Raw genomic sequence first — 19,232 nt, 5'->3', positions numbered from 1 at the left:
ATTTACTCAGAATTAAGTCCCACTGATTTATAGAAAGAATGTACAGGAAGGCCCATTAAACCTGAAATAGCTCACCTGGTGTCTGCTGCAGAATTTCATCATTCCTATCTGCCTTCCTTCATATTCCTTCCACAGCCGGGGAGCTTCTAATGCACCCCAATGCTTGGCTGAAGAGGCAGGCTGTTGTTCTCTTTCACAGAATCATAGAATTGTAGAGTTGGAAGGGATCCCAAGAGTCATCCAATCCAACCCTCTGCAATGCAGGAATCTCAGCTAAAGCATCTATGACAGATGCAGACCCTCCAGGTGTCCCTATTTTCCAGGGACATCCCTGACTTAGAGAAGCCGTCCCAGTTTCTGATTTGATCCCGGAATGTTCCACTTTTCCTTAGGATGTCCCTATTTTCATTGGAGAAATATTGGAGGGTATGGAGTTATCCGACCCCCTAAGCTGTCTAAAGGCAATCCTGTATAAGGAAGTTTTTTGTAAAAAATGTTTTATTATGTTTTTATATGTGTTGGAAGCTGCCCTGAGTGGCTGGGGCAACCCAGTAAGATGTGTGGGTTATAAGTAGTAAAATAATCATTATGGAATGGGAAACCCCTATTTTCATTGGAGAAATGTTGGAAGGTATGCAGATGGCCATTCAACCTCTGCTTAAAATTCTCTAAGGAAGCAGAGTCCACAACCTCCCGAAGGAGACGGTCCCACTGTCGAACAGCTCTCACTGTCAGAAAGGTCTACCTGATGTTTAGTCGGAATCCCCTTTCTTGTAACTTGAAGCCATCAGTTCGAGTCCTACACTCCAGAGCAGGAGAAAACAAGCTTGTTCCCTCTTCCATGTGACAGCCCTTGAGATATTGGAAGATGGCTATCATATCTCCTTTCAGTCCCCTCTTTTCCAGGCTAAACATACTCAGCTCCTCCAACCGTTCCTCATCAGGCTTGGTTTCCAGATGCTTGATGATCTTGTTTGCCCTTTTCTGCACACCTTCCAGCTTATCAACATCCTTCTTAAGTTGTAGTGGCCAGAACTGGACACAGTATTCCAGGTGTGGTCTGACCAAGGCAGAACGGAGTGGTACTATTACTTCCCTTGATCTGGACACTATACTTCTGTACAGTGCTATTTTTCTAGAAAAAGAGGTGCCAGAACTCACCATGAACGCCTCCCTTGTTCTCTTAGAATGGCAATGGCACCCACCTGAGAGGTGCTAGAATGGAGTTCTGGCGAGTTCCGGCTGAAAAAAAGCCCAGCTTCTGTTGATGCTGAAGCTTTCCTCTTTTGCAAGGAGCAATCCTGGGCCAACTTACCTGAGGAATATGCCCAAATGAACTTAGTGGGGGCTTACTTTTGAGTCGACATGTATAGGATTGCACAGTTCTTCAGTATTCTCTTCATCAGGGTCTCAGGGTCCCATAAGATCCTGAACCACAACTGAAGAACCATTGACCTACTGGCATTATTGAAGGCAACCATGAACCACAGAAACTGCAAGGATTGTTTCGAGTGACCCTGGGGAGCATTTGAGCTAAGCGGCCTCAGATGGGTGGCATTTGCCAGCCCATAAGTTCTTAGAGAAAGGGAACGTATTCCCGCCCCAACCTCTTAACAAATAACAGAAGGCAATTCTTAGGAAGACTTGCTAAGCTGTTGGCTGCGAGTCAGGGAGCATTAAAAAAACATAAAAAACCATTTATTTTATCCAATTTCTCTCCAGAGCTTTGTTTGACATAATTACAAATGGAAGAGCTTATTGTTAGTCTCCATCTTACACTGTACAGGCGCAGGACTCTCAGAGCCGTGCTTAGCTCTTAGATTACTTTAGCGACTTTGTGTTAAATAGACTTGATAAAGCCGGGGTCAAATTCGGGCTTTGGGGAGATTTAAGCTATTAATAATGTGGAGGGAGTCTTTAAGATAAGGCGCACTGGAAACTGATATGCAGCCATTTTGCATGGTGGATTAAAAAAAATATGAATTGGGAAGTTTCAAGCGCAAAGAGCGCCAGGCTGGTGTCAGGGGCCAAATGCAGCCTCTGTCTGGCCCATGGGACTCTCCCCAGGCTGTAACCTGCTCCTCAGGCACGCCCTCTTATTCCCAGGCGATGCCCCTCAGAAGTGAGCCCCACTTCACACCCTCCAGGCCTGGCTCTCTCCTTGAATTCTGACCAGGCATCTTGCTTGCCTGGGTGTTCTCTAAGCTATGCACAGAAAACTGTGCAACCAGGGCAAGGACACCCAGGGATATGTAATGTGTGAACCAGCAGGCCGTGGACAGAGTAAGCAGGAATCCTTGGGCTTGTGGCTGCTGGATAAACGGTTGCCAGCCAAATTCAGGACCCACCTGTTTACGTTGCTCCTGCCATCCCTTGAATCACAAATCCAAAGGTGGTGCTGTGACAGGGTGTTTGGAGCTGTAGAAGGGGGTCTGAAATATACTCGGAGTCGAGAGTGAATTTCATGCTCTTTATTCAGCTCGTAGTCATCAAGGAGAAGAATGCCCTTTCCCCAAAACCATCTGCTTATATACATTATTTACACAATGGGCTTTGCGTGATTGGCTACTTCAGGGCTACATCTGTAGGCCAAACAGTTTGTGGATTGACTTCTGCCAGCAGCCTGATTGGCTGCTCCTGCAGGCCAATCAGGTTGCGGATTCACTTCTGCCAGCCGCCTGATTGGCTGCTCCTGCAGGCCAATCAGGTTGCAGATTCACTTCCACCTGGAGTTGGATTGGGTGGCTCCTGTGGACCAATCAGACTGCTGATTCTGGATCCTATTGTTCTATGATTCAGCTCAGTACATAACAGGGTCCTAAAATGAAATGAATTGAAATATGTTGCCAAGGGGGTGGGAAAAGGTATCTTCTCCTCACTATTCCATTAATGTCTTCGTACTTGCAGCCAGAAGCCGTCCCTGAGGCGATCTGCAGGGACAACTTGCAAGATATATAATACAAACCCATGAAAGCAATGACAACAACAGTAAAATTTATGAATTACTTCCTATGAGGCTTCTCATATATCAAACAATGGGATACATAGAAACAGCTAAAACAATATTTCACATACAAAAACTTTCCCTCTATACATTGAATGTTCATAATAAAAATCCTCATCTACCAACACCACCCAACGAGATAAAGCACCCCCTTGCCGCCCAGGGATGGACAAATAGTCTGTTTTCATTTCCATGCAGTTATCATTTTTCTAGTCTTAAATTCAGTTCTCCACTTTTCTGCATTTTTTCCCTCAGGAAAATTTCTTAGCATTTTATCGCAAACTTTCCCCAGACACATTTGCTTATGTGATTTTCTCTGATAGAAACCCTTTGGCAAGCAATTTCCTCTAATATAATGCAAGTTATTTTCACTTATTTGCATTTTTCATGTACACTTTCCCGTAATACACACATTTCTGCACACATTGTAAGGTTGGAGAAACTGCACCACAAAATTCAGAGAAGCACGAATTTCAAAGGCGAGCTGGATTTCGCTTCGCATATTGTTTCAGAAAGTGTGAACCAGGTAGGTTTGCGTTAAAATCCCAGCATAACTCAATCTCTCCCGCATCTCCACATGTCACCCGGTTCCTCCTTCAAGAATAGCAATGACACATCGTACGCAGCAGTTCCTCTGCAACTGGGTTCAACCTTTTCATCTTTTTGTTGTATAAATACAAACAAGGTATTACATTCTCAGTTGGTTTCCTTTTTGAGCCTCTACGGGTAAGATTTGTGTATTAAATTACATTTTTTTTTTAAAAAAATGTGGGAAGTCCACCCGGGGCTGGAAGAAAAATGTGAGAACAGCTGGTCAGGGATGAGATCTTTAAATCCCCAGGTGCTCTGTGAAAAATAAATGGTCCGCCTCAAAAGCTGTTGTTGTAACCAGCAAGACAATCAACCTTATGGTGATAGAAGACTGTTTAGTATGAAGATTTGATTCCAGCTTCTGGTCTGATATCCAGGCTTCTGTTTGAGAGCTTTTAGCCTGAGCACATTGCATTCAGAATCACTTTGGGGACACGGAGGCTGATAAATTATCTGGGAATTTCTCATGTTAATCCCATTCTCCCATTCCACCGTGGTCTTTCCCTTCCTCCCCGAGAGCCTCCCCAATCTAATGGGATAATGCTTCTGATCAATTCCCTCTGACTCAGAGGCCATGTGGACTTTCTCAGAAGTCCTAACCAGGTTGAGACTCTAGTCCTATGAGCATGTTTATTTATAATTTCCCCACTAGCTGTTAGTCTTGGCTGCAGCCTCTGCTTTGGAAAGAATGCCGATTTCCAGAGAGGATGAGGCCACAGTGACTGGCCTGGGTCCCAGCACCCCCTTGGCTTGTTTTTCTTAGGGGGAAAAGGCTCAGGGTATAGGATTCATTGGCTCTGAAAGATCATTCTTCTTCTTCTTCTTCTTCTTCTTCTTCTTCTTCTTCTTCTTCTTCTTCTTCTTCTTCTTCTTCTTCTTCTTCTTCTTCTTCTTCTTCTTCCACCCTATACCCGGGGGTCTCAGGACGGTTCACAGAATAAAATCAAGATATAAAACCACAAAATACATACAAATAAAAACAACAACCCAATAGCCCCCCTCCCAAAAACACATTTTAAAAGGGTATAGGATGTAAAGGCCTGGTTAAAAAGCAACATTTTTGCCTGGCGCCTAAAGGTGTATAATGAAGATGCCAGGTGAAATTCCCTGGGGAAAGCATTCCACAGACGGGGAGCCACTGCAGAGAAGGCCCGTTCTTGTGTTGCCACCCTCCTGACCTCTTGAGGAGGGGACACATGATGAAGGGCCTCAGAAGATGATCTCAGGGTCCGGGTAGGTTCATATGGAAAGAGGTGGTCGTTGAGGTATTGTGGTCCGGAGCTGTTTAAGGCTTTATAGGTCAAAACCAGCACTTTGAATTTGGCCCATTAACTAATTGGTAGCCAGTGCAGTCGGACCAGGATTGGTGTAATATGCTAGCCATCCCATTGAGAGGAGGATCCAGTGGGTTCATGGATCACATCTGTGCCCACTGCCTGAATTGAGAGAAGAGATGAAGCCATAGAATCATAGAATTGTGTAGTTGGAAGGGTCATCTAGTCCAGCGTTTCTCAACCGCTGTTCCGCGGCACACACGTGCGGCGACGAGAAGGGCGATTTGCATTGTCACGTGCCTGGCGGCCGCCAAACACACACACAACTGACCCGCCGGAAAGGAAGCCGGCCGGGTCACGATGCGGGGCGAGCGCATCTCTCAACGGCCACCACCACGGCCTCGGACGTGAGAGGCGGCCGGCGGGTGCTGCTGCTGTTTGTCTCGCTCTCGCTGCTCTTGCTGGCGGCGCCCAGGGCTTCATCGGCGCGAGGCTGCGGGCCGACAAGCAGAACAGCCTCCGGAGGGCAGCCAGCAGCGTCTGCAAGGGAGTGAGCGGCCTCTTCGGCGAGGAGCACATGCTGGCAGAGAAATCAGCGGCTTGTGAAGCCTTATTACAGGAGATTGCAACCAACACAGCAATTGGCAAGTGTTTCTTACAGTCATAATTCACTGAGATTTAGGACTTACCCCACAAACTAAACTGGTCTCTCTCTCTCTCTAGTCAATATAGGCACAGAGTTAATTTTTTTAACTTTTTTAATGGTGGTGTGCCTCGTGATTTTTTTCATGGAACAAGTGTGCCTTGGCCCAAAAAAGGTTGAGAAACACTGATCTAGTCCTCAAGATGTTTGGGACTACAATTCCAATCATCCCTGACCACTGGTCCTGTTAGCTAGGGATGATGGGAATTGTAGTCCCAAACTTCTGGAGGGCCAGAGTTTGCCTGTGCCTGATCTAGCCTAGCCCACTGCAATGCAGGAATATGCAGCTGTCCCATATGGGGATCGAACCTGCAACCTTGGCGTTAGCAGCACCACACACTAACCAACTGAGCTATCCAGGAAGTGAGATGGTTTCAAACTGGAGTGCATGAGGGAACCGGCCAGTCAGGCCACAATCTGACAGTTCAATCCTATAGATATCCTTACAGGGAAGGGCCGCTGGAGATCAGTGGCACAGCATCCACTTTGGAAGGCCTCAGGTTCGATCTCAAACATCTCTGGAAAGGGCTGGGAATATCTCTTGCCTGAAAACATGGAGAGCTATGCCTGGTCCACAGGAATAATACCAAGCAAGATGGACTGTCTTGGACTGGCTGGATGCTGAGGAGTGATGGGAGGCACCACCTGGGCAACCCCAAGGGGAAGAAGGCTCAGAGCCAGGGGACTGGTGGCGGGATGCCGAAGGGTGGTCAGAGGGAGCAGACTGGGAGGAGGAGGAGGAGGTGTTGAAGTGGAAGAGGCAACAGGGTTTAGTGAGCAGGAAGAGGCTGGGGGCAGAGAGCAGTACAGATTCAGAGGCTGGAGAGGAGGATGCCAGGCCAGGAGACAGAGATAAGGCAGGCTGCTGAAGAATCCAGGGAGTCTCCCCCTCCTGCTGCGACCTGCTCTCCTTCCCCCATGTCTCCTGTTGTTGTTTAGTCGTTTAGTTATGTCCGACTCTTCGTGACCCCATGGACCATAGCACGCCAGGCACTCCTGTCTTGCACTGCCTCCCGCAGTTTGGTCAAACTCATGTTCGTAGCTTCGAGAACACTGTCCAACCATCTCGTCCTCTGTCGTCCCCTTCTCCTAGTGCCCTCCATCTTTCCCAACATCAGGGTCTTTTCCAGGGAGTCTTCTCTTCTCATGAGGTGGCCAAAGTATTGGAGCCTCAGCTTCAGGATCTGTCCTTCCAGTGAGCACTCAGGGCTGATTTCCTTAAGAATGGATAGGTTTGATCTTCTTCCAGTCCATGGGACTCTCAAGAGTCTCCTCCAGCACCATGTTCTGGTCTCCTAGAACATGCAGAGAAAGGAAAAGGGCAGAGGAGAGATTGGCTGATTGCAGACACAGTCTCTGGTTGCTTGGGGAAAAACCCTGGAGAGGAGGGGGTTTAGGTAGCTATGGGAAGGCAGGGGTCTTCAGTCCTCACAACTGTCTCATTCCCCTACTGGGAAGTGTTGCTGGGATCACTAGGCTTGCGTTGTTTGGGCTTCTTTGAATAAAGAGTTAACATCACTGAGACTGGTGTTTTTATTGCTGACCCACTCCTGACTCTGGCCCCTGACATGGACCAATAGTCTGACTTGCCACAAGGCAACCTCCTACATCTCTATATCTCTACTTTTCAGTAGCGGACAGGGCCATGGGGCCATGTCACTCACCTGACCTCCCTCTGACCGAGTCACCTTTGCCTACCAAGGATGGAGTGAGACAGGGCAGTGGTGAGGCAGCATATTAGAAAGCCCTACATGAGTTCTGTGCCAGCCTCAGCATCACCTCGCTCCTCCCCCTCTCCATCGTGGTCTGCAGCAGCAACTCAGTTGTTGGGAGGTCAGGTGAGCGGCTACTGCTACTTGTAACACAGGAAGGAACTGACACAGAATGGATCCATCCATCCACCTCTACCCTTAAAGTAAACCCCATTGAGTCCAGCAGATTGTACTCCCCGGCTAAATGGATATTAAAGTTACCGGACAGTGATGCGGTTTCCGGGAGCAAATTCGCCTCCACCTAACTTGAAACGGGATGCAAAAATGCCCGACCAGATTGTGAAACCGGGAAGACGGCAAGAGAGCTTTGCACCACGGTTTCTGGGTCAAACGGCAGGTGAGTCCCCAATACGAGTTCCGTCGGTGGTTCCTGCCAATCAAAGCTTTGGAAAGGGCTCCCCCCGCAGCCCAGGCTTTCTCATAATAAAATAATAAATCTGGGGAAGAAAGAGGAGAGTGGGATTATTCAAGAGGGCTCCATCTGTGACACTGCTAATGATTTCCAACTGTCTCGCAGCCCAGCAAGAGCTGCTATCAATCACAGGGCCAGGGAAGCTGTGTAAGGGATACTACACAAACACTACATTTTTCTGGGTCACCACAATGCTAATACTTCCATAAACATCAGGTTATGGCACATCTGACTTCATCTCCATCAACACAGAGTGCTTGGGATTGAACGCAGCCTTGGTGGGAAGAGCCTGAGGCCAGCGTTCCTGGAGCGAGGGTTGCTCAGGAGCAAAGCACCCATGGATCCTGAAGCCAGGTCCCTCAGCACCTCGTTCAGCTCTGCGCCCACTAAGACACACTGTCTCTTGCATACTAATTTTCAAATGACGTGCCAGGAGAATTGCTAGTGTTGAGGAGGAGGGGGTCCCCCCGCCCCTTTCAATCCTCTTGTCTTGTCTCTGGTTACTTTGTGCTGCCTTTGACTCCCCCCAGATTCCAGTTTTAGGTAGAAGATGGTGCAGTAACCCCTCACAGGGGTGTTAGGTATGGAGGAAAAAATGATTTGGTTCATGTGTTAATGTGCACCCACCAAGTTTGCACTTCCTGAAACAATACAAAAAACGGAACGTATCCGACCTTCGAAATTCACACTTCTCTGAATTTTGCGAAGCAGTTCTTCAGCCACAAAAATGCATCTATCAGTGAAAATAACACACAAAGTACATGCTATTAAATGGCTTCCATTTAAGGAGGAGAAATGAATATTAAAATGCTGACCGAGACTCGCAAACTGATGTAGAAATAAAAGCGAACTGAACTGAACTTTGCAAAAAGTGATCATAAGGAATTTTAAGGGAGTTTTCAGAAGCACTGTTCTAAGAGAAACGATTTGTAGTTTGGGCACCATATTTTCCAAGCACCATAGGAAACCACTCAAGAATTCAGTTCCCATGGAAGAAAACGAACATGTCTGAATTGTCCCTCTTCAGTTCCTATATCACTTTCTTAACCCAACAAGCTAAAGGCAAAAGAGGAGTGAACTGCTGGGCAATGAGTCCACACAATTAACTGGTGAAGCAAGCCTTGGAAATGGATAGCGCTGGCTTATTAGCAGATGACCCAGAGCCATTTCCCAGCTTTGCAGTGTGCCAATTTTTGTTTGATTGTGTTTATTTTAAACATTAAGAGAATCGAATGAAAGCCCAAGCTGAGGAGGACTCAGATGTCTTATGTGGAAATGTCTCAAGGTGCTGGGAAAACAAGCCACAGAAAGTTGGTCTTCTATATCTCACCTTCGCGAAAAAGCAGTTTTCTGTGGATGGATGAAACGTCTGGGAGGGTTTATTTTCTGAGAATCCAAGAAGGTCTTGGCATCCCTTAAATTTTATTTGATCTCTCCTTAAAAATGAATGACAATTGATCTCAAGGTTTCAACAGGATTAAAATTTGCACTTTGGTTGCATTAGAAATTGAGGCAGAGCGTTGTAGTGGTTAGAGCACTGGACTAGGACCAGGGAGTGGGATGATGACCAGAGAGAAACTCAGGTTCAAATCCTCTCTCAGCTGTGAAGCTGACTGAGTAATCTGGCAAATCCCTCTGAGAGAATGCACTTTAGATCACCAGGTGACGGCAACAGATCAACTGGGAGCCAGAAACCTCCATCAATCTGTTTAAAATCCCCCCAGAGAACTACAGCAGATCCCAAATCCATCTTCAGTCCACCCCTATCCTGGAGCAACCAAAGGAATAAAAAAAAATTCATGAATATATTAAGGAATATATAGAAATCACTGTGGGTATTGTTGGGACAATCTTGCCTGCCTCTCAACTATTTAACAACAGCCACACCGCTGTTTTCATCTAATTTGGGCTACTGAAATGAAAACTTGCTGGGAATAGCCTTTGGTGCGAAATGACTTTGAACTCAGTTCTGATGAGGTGGCCATGTGTCCTACTTTATAAAGGGCAAACATCCTTTTGAGGGGTCGTTGAAGAACAGCTCCCTATTTACATGTATCCTCTATTTCTGGGGTGGCCAACTCCCAAGAAACTGCGATCTACTCGCAGAGTTAAAAACTGGCAGTGATCTATCACCTTTTTGGAGGTTCAAGTCAAAGTTGTTGAACTTCATTTTATGGGCTGCAGGGCTAAAGTGTTTAACTTTTTTAAGGGGAGCCAAAGAATGGGCTTCTTTGGGGGGGAGCCAGTGATCTACCAGTGATCTACCACAGACATCCAGTGATCTACCGGTAGATCATGAACTACCTGTTGGACGTGCCTGCTCTATTTGAAGGCATCCAAGTGCTTTTTAGAGATAAAGAAGAACTATAAGAATGGAGAACAAGGGGGATCGTCAAGGTGCCGATCAACAGTTAGCAAATTGGCAGCAGACTAAGCAGGGACATGCAGAAATTACCCAGCTGCTCTTTCCGTCTATGGTGAGATGTATTGTATTTCTGCTTAAATGACAGCAAGAATTTCTAAATGTGCATATAAACACATACACATATACTGTACATGTCAGGCAATCCTTTAATTAAGGAAAAGCTTCTCTGCGATGAACCACACCTAAGGAGGCCAAATTTCAGCAGTGGATTTGTATCATTCGTAAAACATTTGACAAATGGAGACGATGGCAATATAAAATATTATGCTAAAACCCTTAAGCCTCACAGCTATTGTAGGAATTTTGCCAGGTGATGGTGGGAAATAGAAGCCCTTCAAAGTGATGTTTGTTTTGAAAGGATCAAGGTCACTTAAGTAATAAGGGGATGGGGCAACCCAGGAGGAATTGGATTCTCATCTCAGTTTCATGTGCTCAACAGAGTTACAGCAGTAGGAAATCTCTAGGGGTATCGGAGTGGTGGTGGTGGTAGAGTTTTTCTGCAAGGCAAAAAGATCCAAGGAGACGTGTAAAGCAGAACCAGTTAGGGGTGGGGCCTGGGGAGAGGGATCGGGGGTCAGGCAGGGACAGACCTGAGGGCCAGGTTGAGAGGCTTGGAGGACTCCATTTGGCTCACAGGCCTCAGTTTCCCACCCTTGTTCATGGACTGGAGTTGAAGTCAATGTCAGCGCTGGCTCCAGGTTTTTTGGTGGGAGAGAATTGGGCAAAATTCTCTCAGTGGTCCCTCCGTTAAGTTGCTCCCTCCTCTCTGCTGCCCATCTGTCTGTCCTCTCCCCCTTGGACCCCGTCTCCTGAACAGAGGAGGGCACCAGGCAGTCTTGCCACTGCTTCCTATTCAGAAAGGGCAAGAGAGAGCTGGCAGAAAAACCCAGGAGGCAGAGATGGCATATAGAGAGTTCACTATTCCTGGCCGAAGACTCCTTCCAATCTTGGCTGGGGAATGAAAGAGGTTCCCCTTCCTTCCACCCTTGCCTTAGCTTCATGCCCAGGTATTAAAGGTTCAAGGTCCTTCTCTGACATTACCACTGGTTACTTGCTCCAAACACACCTTTCCCCACCTCCACTCCAGGTTTTCCCTGAACACAAAAGCTGGATTGTGTCCTTTGCACGTCACAGTGCTTTCTTGCATTCCTGTACTTTTTGTTGCTTCTCCTAGTTTGTGCAGATGGTTTTATTATATACGCATTTGCAATATTTGTGTGGGGGGCATTTTCATTTGCTTAGAAAGTGGTATAGAAATGGTCTTAAAGGTAAAGGGACCCCTGACCATTAGGCCCAGTCGTGACCGACTCTGGGGTTGCGTGCTCATCTCGCATTATTGGCCGAGGGAGCCAGTGTATAGCTTCCAGGTCATGTGGCCAGCATGACAAAGCCACTTCTGGCAAACCAGAGCAGCACATGGAAACGCCGTTTACGTTCCCGCTGTAGCGGTTCCTATTTATCTACTTGCATTTTGACATGCTTTCGAACTGCTAGGTTGGCAGGAGCTGGGACCAAGCAACGGGAGCTCACCCCCGTCACAGGGATTCGAACCGCCGACCTTCTGATCAGCAAGCCCTAGGCTCAGTGGTTTAACCACAGTGCCACCTGGGTCCCTTAAGAAATGGTCTTACATAGGTTTAATTAGAGGAGGAGGAGGAGGCGGCTTTGGGGAGTCAGCAATCGGCCCCTTGCCTCTGTGGAGCCTCGGTTGGGGGCCCTTTGATGCTGACCCCCAATCCTGACTCCGGTTGACAGCTCTGGACTTGGTGGTGAACCTTGTGCTTAGAGTTGGATGGCCCTAGCGAACTGAGGAGGGCTAATTAAGGACCAGCCCAACAGAACCACTTTGCCGATGAATGAATGGGAATGTTTGCACAGTGTGATGTGTGTTGCCAAAATCACAATATCCCTCTTCTTCTGCATACAATGTAGACGTGATCCCATTTGGAAACCCCATCTCTTTCCCTCGAATTGTTTATCAAGAATTGGATACCATCTCGCCTTGCATGAGGAAAATAAGATTTCTGAGCTCTCCTCGTGATTGAACCTGACACTCAGCAAACTCCCAGGCTGCATGCATATGAAAATTCCCTAGATCACTGGCAGGTCAAGGCAAGCCTCACAAAGAGTGTTCAGTGTAAAAGTTCCATTTCAGACGGTTCACCTGGAATTCAATCCTCCAAACTGGAGGAGATGGTAATCTTTGTTTTTGTTTGGAATCACCACAAAGAATCCATTGCCTTAAAAAAAAAATGTTAACCCTCCCAGCTGAGGCCTACAGGAGCACCATATTTCCACAGAAGAAATATGGTAAGTCCTGAACAATTTGTGAGTCTCAATCCAGCAGGCTGCAAGCAGCCCACCTAACCAGAAGTGGTGGCCTGCAAACCTGTCCTGCCAGGGCGCTTAGGCCCTGGCAACTGCCTGGGTAAGGCTTGTGAGAGTGCCAAGCCAGGCAGCCTGCCGTTTCACATATTGCAGCCATTGAAGTCAATGTGAAATGCTGGGCAATGTATTGAATAATGAATATACAGTGGTACAGTGGTACCTCACAAGACGAATGCCTCGTGCAACGAAAACTCGCTAGACGAAAGCATCTAGCGATTCTTTGTTGCCTTGCAAGACGAAGCTTTCTATGGCTGCGTCTCGCAAGACGTTTTGTTTTTGCTGCTTTTTTTTGCCGTCTGCCGTTTGTTTCTGCAAGATGAAAATTTTCGAAAGATGGCACGACCTGCGGAACGAATTATTTTTGTCTTGTGAGGTACCACTGTACCTCGGTTCTCGAACACTCCAGAACTCATACGTTTCGGCTCCCCAATGATCAAAAACCGGAAGTGAGTATTCTGGTTTTCAAACGTTCTTTTGGAAGCCGAATGTCCCACAGAGCTTCTGTGGCTTCTGATTGGCTGCAGGAGCTTCCAGCAGCCAATCAGAAGCCGCGCTTTGGAAGTCGAACGTTTCGGAAGTCGAACGGACTTCTGGAACGGATTCTGTTTGACTTCCGAAGTACGACTGTATATGAAGAGGGCAAATGTACACAGGTAGCCTACCACCTGTGGAATACTCTCTGAAAAGAAGCTCACCTAGCATCCATTTTATAATTGTTATAGGAGGGAGTGGGTTGCTTTGAATGATGCCCATGGATTCCAATCAAGCCTGTGATTTTGTAACTGCAAGACTATAGTTTGAAGCAGAAAGGACAGTTGACCCAGGACTCAGCTACATCCGTAAAGATAAAGCGCTTTATATGAGTTATAACACCATGACACCAGAGGGCGCTGCGGAGTCCCCCCTTTCGCCAACAGGATTTCCCCGTATGAAGTTTACAACGTGTTTAACTGATGTGTCTAGGCCACAGGACGGATGCCGGGGGAGGGCTGTGCACAGCCCTAGTTTATATAGGATATTTTAAAGTATTTAATGTAAGTTCCCTCCAGGCTTCAGCAATGTGTCCTATGCTATGGAGATCCTTCAGCAATGTGTCCTGATGGAAGGCTGGTTGGATGTGGCAGTGATCCATGTTTAGAAAACTCAGTGGTTATAACTATGTCCTGACGTCCGCTTTTCTTAATTTGTGGGATGTCGGAGAGTTTGGACATGGGGCGCTCTGACTCTATGGGCCTGCCTTTACCCGAACAGAAGAAAAACTTCCCACCTAAAAGAAAAGAGGGGCACATTTTTTATTTTGCTGGTGGGAACGTCTTCACTGCCACCCTTCGCCTGAAGAAATGTGCCAGACATGATGCTCTCCTCCCTCCCTGCTGTCTCAGAAATGGACTTGGCCTACAGACGGGGGCCGATCCGTCTGGGCAGGAGGGAGGGCAAAGCGGACCTGATAACAGGGCCGGAAACCCATCAGAGACACCCGGCGGCTCTCGCCCTCTGTGCCTCATCAAAATTACCTGCCAGAGGAGCCTCCGCTCCAGGCCTGCACCTTGTCAGCCCTTCTGGGGAACAGGAAACAGCTGCTGGGCGGGGAGTGGGGGAGTCTGGAGACATCAGTGGAAAGCAGGGTGGTGGTGCTGAGGGAAGAAAGCCATTCATAACTTTTCCTCATTACCCAACGTGTTCGGGAGAGGATGGGGCATTTTGAAAGGACAGCGGTTGTTGAAAAATCCTCTGGCACCGAGGAGAGAAGCCGTATCTGGTTGCTATTAGCTCAGCCAGGGATTCTCTCTCTGTGTGTGTTAATTGGGCAATTCGTTTTTGTTTTTGTTTTAAAAATGTGCCCTTTATGTGGATAACTCAGTGATAGCTGGTTCCCCTTGTCTGACACGTAACCAATCTTTTGGCATCTCAGGCTCTGCTGTTGGCCAGGGCCACAGTCGTAATGCAATGGGAGTGGCAAGAAAAACACACACAGAGAGAGACAGACCGACAGAGAGATTGGGCAGATCACAGAATTGGAGAGTTGCGAGGGATCTCTAGCCCAACCCCCTGCAATGCAGGAACCTTTTGGCCAAAATGGGGCTCGAACCTATGACCCCGTGATTAAGAGTCTCATGCTCTGCCAGCTGAGCTATGTATTCAGCACTTGAGTTGTTTCTTTGAGTTACTGTATATCCCTGCGTATAAGACTACTTTTTAACCCAGGAAAATCTTCTCAAAAGTCAAGGGTCGTCTTATACACCGGGTCGTATTTCTTATACGGCGAGTATATCCCAAACTCTATATTTTAACTGGGAAAGTTGGGGGTCGTCTTATACGCCCAGTCTCTTATACGCCAGAATATATGGGTACTCTTGCTGCCGCTAAGCATCATGGCCAATGTTCAGGAAAAATGATGGGAGTTGTAGTCCATAGAACATCCAGAGGACACCAGTTGAAAGAAATAATAGCCAGCTTTTGCAAGGTTTTCTTTTGTTTAAGCAAACAAAAATCTCCTCTAGAAGCTTTTGTGGCACTCCAGGTCTCCCTACTTGGCCTTGGGAACTTCTCCAACCATGAGGCCACACTGTGGGCCCATAAAAACACGGAGCCCTCCCTGACGAAGGTGGAGATGCTGTAATTCCTTTTCCCACAATGCTCATGTTCCCAGGGTTTCACTGTGAATCCTTCCAAAGAAAGAGAGGGAGACAGAGAGAGATGTTCCTCACATCCTCTCTTGAGCACAGCGCTGCTCTGATTTCACAGCCTTCCTCTGTCCAAATTCTAAATACATCTTGAATGTTTTAGAGAAGGTACTTTTATGAAAAACTGGTTCCAGATTTTAAATCCCTGTATGTAGCCCAAGTCCAAGGTCCTTCTGCTCCACTAAGGACCAGTTCTCCAAATCTCAGTATTATCCTCTTTTGAGGAGGATTTATAGCTCAGTGCCAGACAGGGAATGACCCCGGACGCCGCTTGGCTTCCATTCCATCAGTTACGCAGTTTGTCAGTGTGGGTGATGCTGCCTTGTCCAATTCTTGCTCTCCTGATTTTAATTACACAGTGTGGGCAGTTCTAGGAAACAGTCGCTGTAAACTGCTTGCCTCATGGTCCATTTTAAACTCCTTTTCTGTTATGGTAGAGGCGGTTTGCACTTGTGAAATCCACATTGCAACCAGCCACTGCACCAACATCGCAGAGTAGGGAACCGTTTCCCGTTTCAGGGCCACATGGGAGATCTTCTGAGGGCCACGTGGCATTGATGGGCAAGGCAAATGCAGCTAGACTGGGAACGAAAAAGTGATGCATGTGCGTTGTAGGTGCGATATAACATTGTGCCACCAGATGGCGATGTGGAGTCCTGTTTTTTGCTACCTGTTTTCCCTCCTGTTTAAATTTACAACGCTTTAAACTGAAATGCTTCTTTGGTGTGTCTAGATCCAGCTTAGGTGTAGAAATGAATGTGCATTTTAGCATTGCCCATTACACACACTCACACTCCTCCCTCTGTCATCCAGCCGGACAAACAAACAGGCGGCAAGAACAGGGTTCAAGGCCATGTCCCAGCCAGGCAGAAGCACTCAAGAAAGTGGGGAAGGGGGGCTGGAGGATGGTGTGCCCAGGGGAGAGTTCAGAGACTCAAACAGAGGGGCTAGACCAGGCATCCCCAGACTTCGGCCCTCCAGATGTTTTGGACTACAATTCCCATCTTCCCCAACCACTGGTTCTGCTAGCTAGGGATCATGGGAGTTGTAGGCCAAAACATCTGGAGGGCCGCAGGTTTGACATGCCTGGGCTAGAGGGACATACCTTCCCCTTACCCAGGCCTGAGATTCCTCAGCCCTGATCAACAATATACAGGGTGATTCATAATGAAGTACACAGTTTCAACACACTATAAAGAAGAAGAAGAAGAAGAATGTAATATATCTTATGTTACCTGTAACAGAATTGTAGGGGAATGTTTAAAGTTTTTTTAAGAAACAGTCACAGATGTTCTATGTGTGTACCCTTTGTCACACATCAAACCGGTAATCCATTTCTGCCCAAACGTGACTCACCCTGTACATTGATTTTCCCGGGCTTTGTTGAATGGTGGTGCAAACACTATCGACTTCTTCCGATACACACGGTCATCCAGGACTTCTAAGTTTGCACCAACAGCCTGTAGTTTCCGTTTTTAAATTATGCCAATTGTAGATACATTTTCTGCAGTAGCGGAACACAAACTTTATGAGGACATCTACCTCACGGTTAACAGTTGTGGTCCATGTCATCGCCTGTTACTGTCTTACAGCATCTGGAAACGGTATACTTCATTATGACTCACCCTGTATATTTAAAGCACCATGATACCACTTTAAACAGTCATGGCTCAGACCTTCCAAGTGTCCCTTGTTGCAAAAGCCGGGTGCCTGTCCCTCTCTCTGCCAAGCTGTGGTGAGAGCCCATGGGGTCCAAGGCACCCAGACAGGGTCTGTGTCCCTTTGGAGAATAGAAGACTGATGTGCTTTAAGAAATATGGTTTATTTACCTATTTACACCTTCAGTCTGCATAGAGGAAGTCCAGGTCTTATAGCAGTGCAGGGAACCTTTTGTCTCTCTCTCCAAGTTGGATCTCAACTCTTCTTCCTCCTCCTCTCTCCCAGAAAACCCCTTGCTTGAAAACTCCCTTTTCCTGTCCCCTCAAACATACACCTTGGTATAACAGCTCACCGCCCAGGCTAAAGGATTCCTCTTCTCAATGGCCCATCAATACCTTGTGTCATGTTAGGTTTTGCTCTTCACTAAGCTAGCCTAGGTTTGCATAAGCCGGCCTAGGTATTCTTTAGTAGCTTGCATTCTCCTTTCATATCACAAATATCCCAAACCCTAGCATTTATTAATTTCTCGGGTTTACCCTAAATTTGTAACACCCTATGTTCCAGGGAGAGTCCCAGATTTACAGAAGCCATCCCAGTTTCTAATTTGATCCTAGAATCCTAGAATCCTAGAGTTGGAAGAGACCACAAGGCCCATCCAGTCCAACCCCCTGCCAAGCAGGAAACACCATCAAAGCATTTCTGACATAGGGCTGTCAAGCCTCTGCTTAAAGACCTCTAAAGAAGGAGACTCCACCACACTCCTTGGCAGCAAATTCCACTGCCGAACAGCTCTTACTGTCAGGAAGTTCTTCCTAATGTTTAGGTGGAATCTTCTTTCTTGTAGTTTGAATCCATTGCTCCGTGTCCGCTTCTCTGGAGCAGCAGAAAACAACCTTTCTCCCTCCTCTATATAACATCCTTCAATATATTTGAACATGACTATCATATCACCCCATAACCTTCTCTTCTCCAGGCTAAACATGCCCAGCTCCCTAAGCCATTCCTCATAAGGCATCGTTTCCAGGCCTTTGACTATTTTGGTTGCCCTCCTCTGGACACGTTCCTCCTCTGTCAGTATCCTTCTTGAACTGTGGTGCCCAGAACTGGACACAGTACTCCAGGTGAGGTCTGACCAGAGCAGAATACAGTGGTACTATTTCTTCCCTTGATCTAGTTGCTATACTCCTATTGATGCAGCCCAGAATTGCATTGGCTTTTTAAGCTGCTACATCACACTGTTGACTCATGTCAAGTTTGTAGTCTACCAAGACTCCTAGATCCTTTTCACATGTACTGCTCTCAAGCCAGGTGTCACCCATCCTGTATTTGTGCCATTCTGGAATGTCCCACTTTTCCTTAGGGTGTCCCTATTCTCACTGAAGAAATACTGGAGGGTATGGAGTTATGCGACCCCTGAGCCAAGGAGATAAGTAACTATACAACCTTTAGAAGACATCTGAAGGCAGCCCTGTAAAAGGGAAACATTTTTTGTGTGTTTGCTAGGAGACCCCTATTCCCTCCCCCAAGAGCTATGATTCCCAGAGTTCCCTGAGAAGAAGGATTGATTGTTAAACCACTCTCGACACTGTACCTCTGTGTGGCACAAGGGGATGTTTTAAAGAGGGAGAAAAAGACAAAACAAAAGCAACGGACATCTTAACAACATTAACAAAACTCTGTTGCTTATTTTGGTGTTCTTTTTACATCAAATCACAATATGAGAGAGAGAGAGAGAGAGAGAGAGAGAGAGAGAGAGAGAGAGAGAGAGAGAGAGAGAGAGAGAGAGAGAGAGAGAGAGAGAATGGTATTGACATGGGATTTCTAGCCAGGAACCCAAAATAGGAGATTTCTTTCATCTTGAAACAGGGAGAGTTGTCCCACATAATAGCGTGTTAAAAACAGAAAAGTTCCTAGAATTCCTCCCACACAAACACTCCCCCAACCCCCACCCCCAGCAAAAGGGCCTGTGCTTCAGTGGATGCACATCAATTAAAAGCATATGGACCAAGGATGCTCTTATTGCACAGAGAGGTGATGGTGGAGGGGGGCACAGACAAGGGGCTTATTATGGCAGGAGGGAAGCTGTGCACCATGTCACTGGGGCCAAATGGCGACCTCGTCCCTCGTAGGGGGCTTGGACTTATAAAGGACTCTGGGGGGGTGGGAATAAACTCCTAACCAAAAACAGATTGGGACTGGAGGTGGTTTGCTGGGAGAAGGGAAACTGCGTAGAGACACTGAGTGAAGTTGACGAAATATATATATATATATGCATTCATGGTTGAGGAGGAAGAGGAGCAGATTGGAGAGGGGTGAACTA

The 19,232-nt window shown here is 47.0% G+C and overlaps 1 long non-coding RNA gene across 2 annotated transcripts in view; it reads left to right on the top strand.

Moving 5' to 3' along the window:
- The window catches only part of LOC148683545 (uncharacterized), a 68,786-nt gene that overhangs the window by 27,267 nt on the left and 22,287 nt on the right, over positions 1 to 19,232 (top strand). The gene's annotated exons all lie outside the window — the stretch shown is intronic.

This window comes from Zootoca vivipara, chromosome 14, assembly GCF_965207765.1.
Source record: "Zootoca vivipara chromosome 14, rZooViv2.hap1.1, whole genome shotgun sequence".
In the NCBI taxonomy this organism is placed as follows: Eukaryota; Metazoa; Chordata; class Lepidosauria; order Squamata; family Lacertidae; genus Zootoca; species Zootoca vivipara.
The sequence above is the reverse complement of the archived record's forward strand: the minus strand, read 5'-3'. Positions and strand labels throughout refer to the sequence as shown.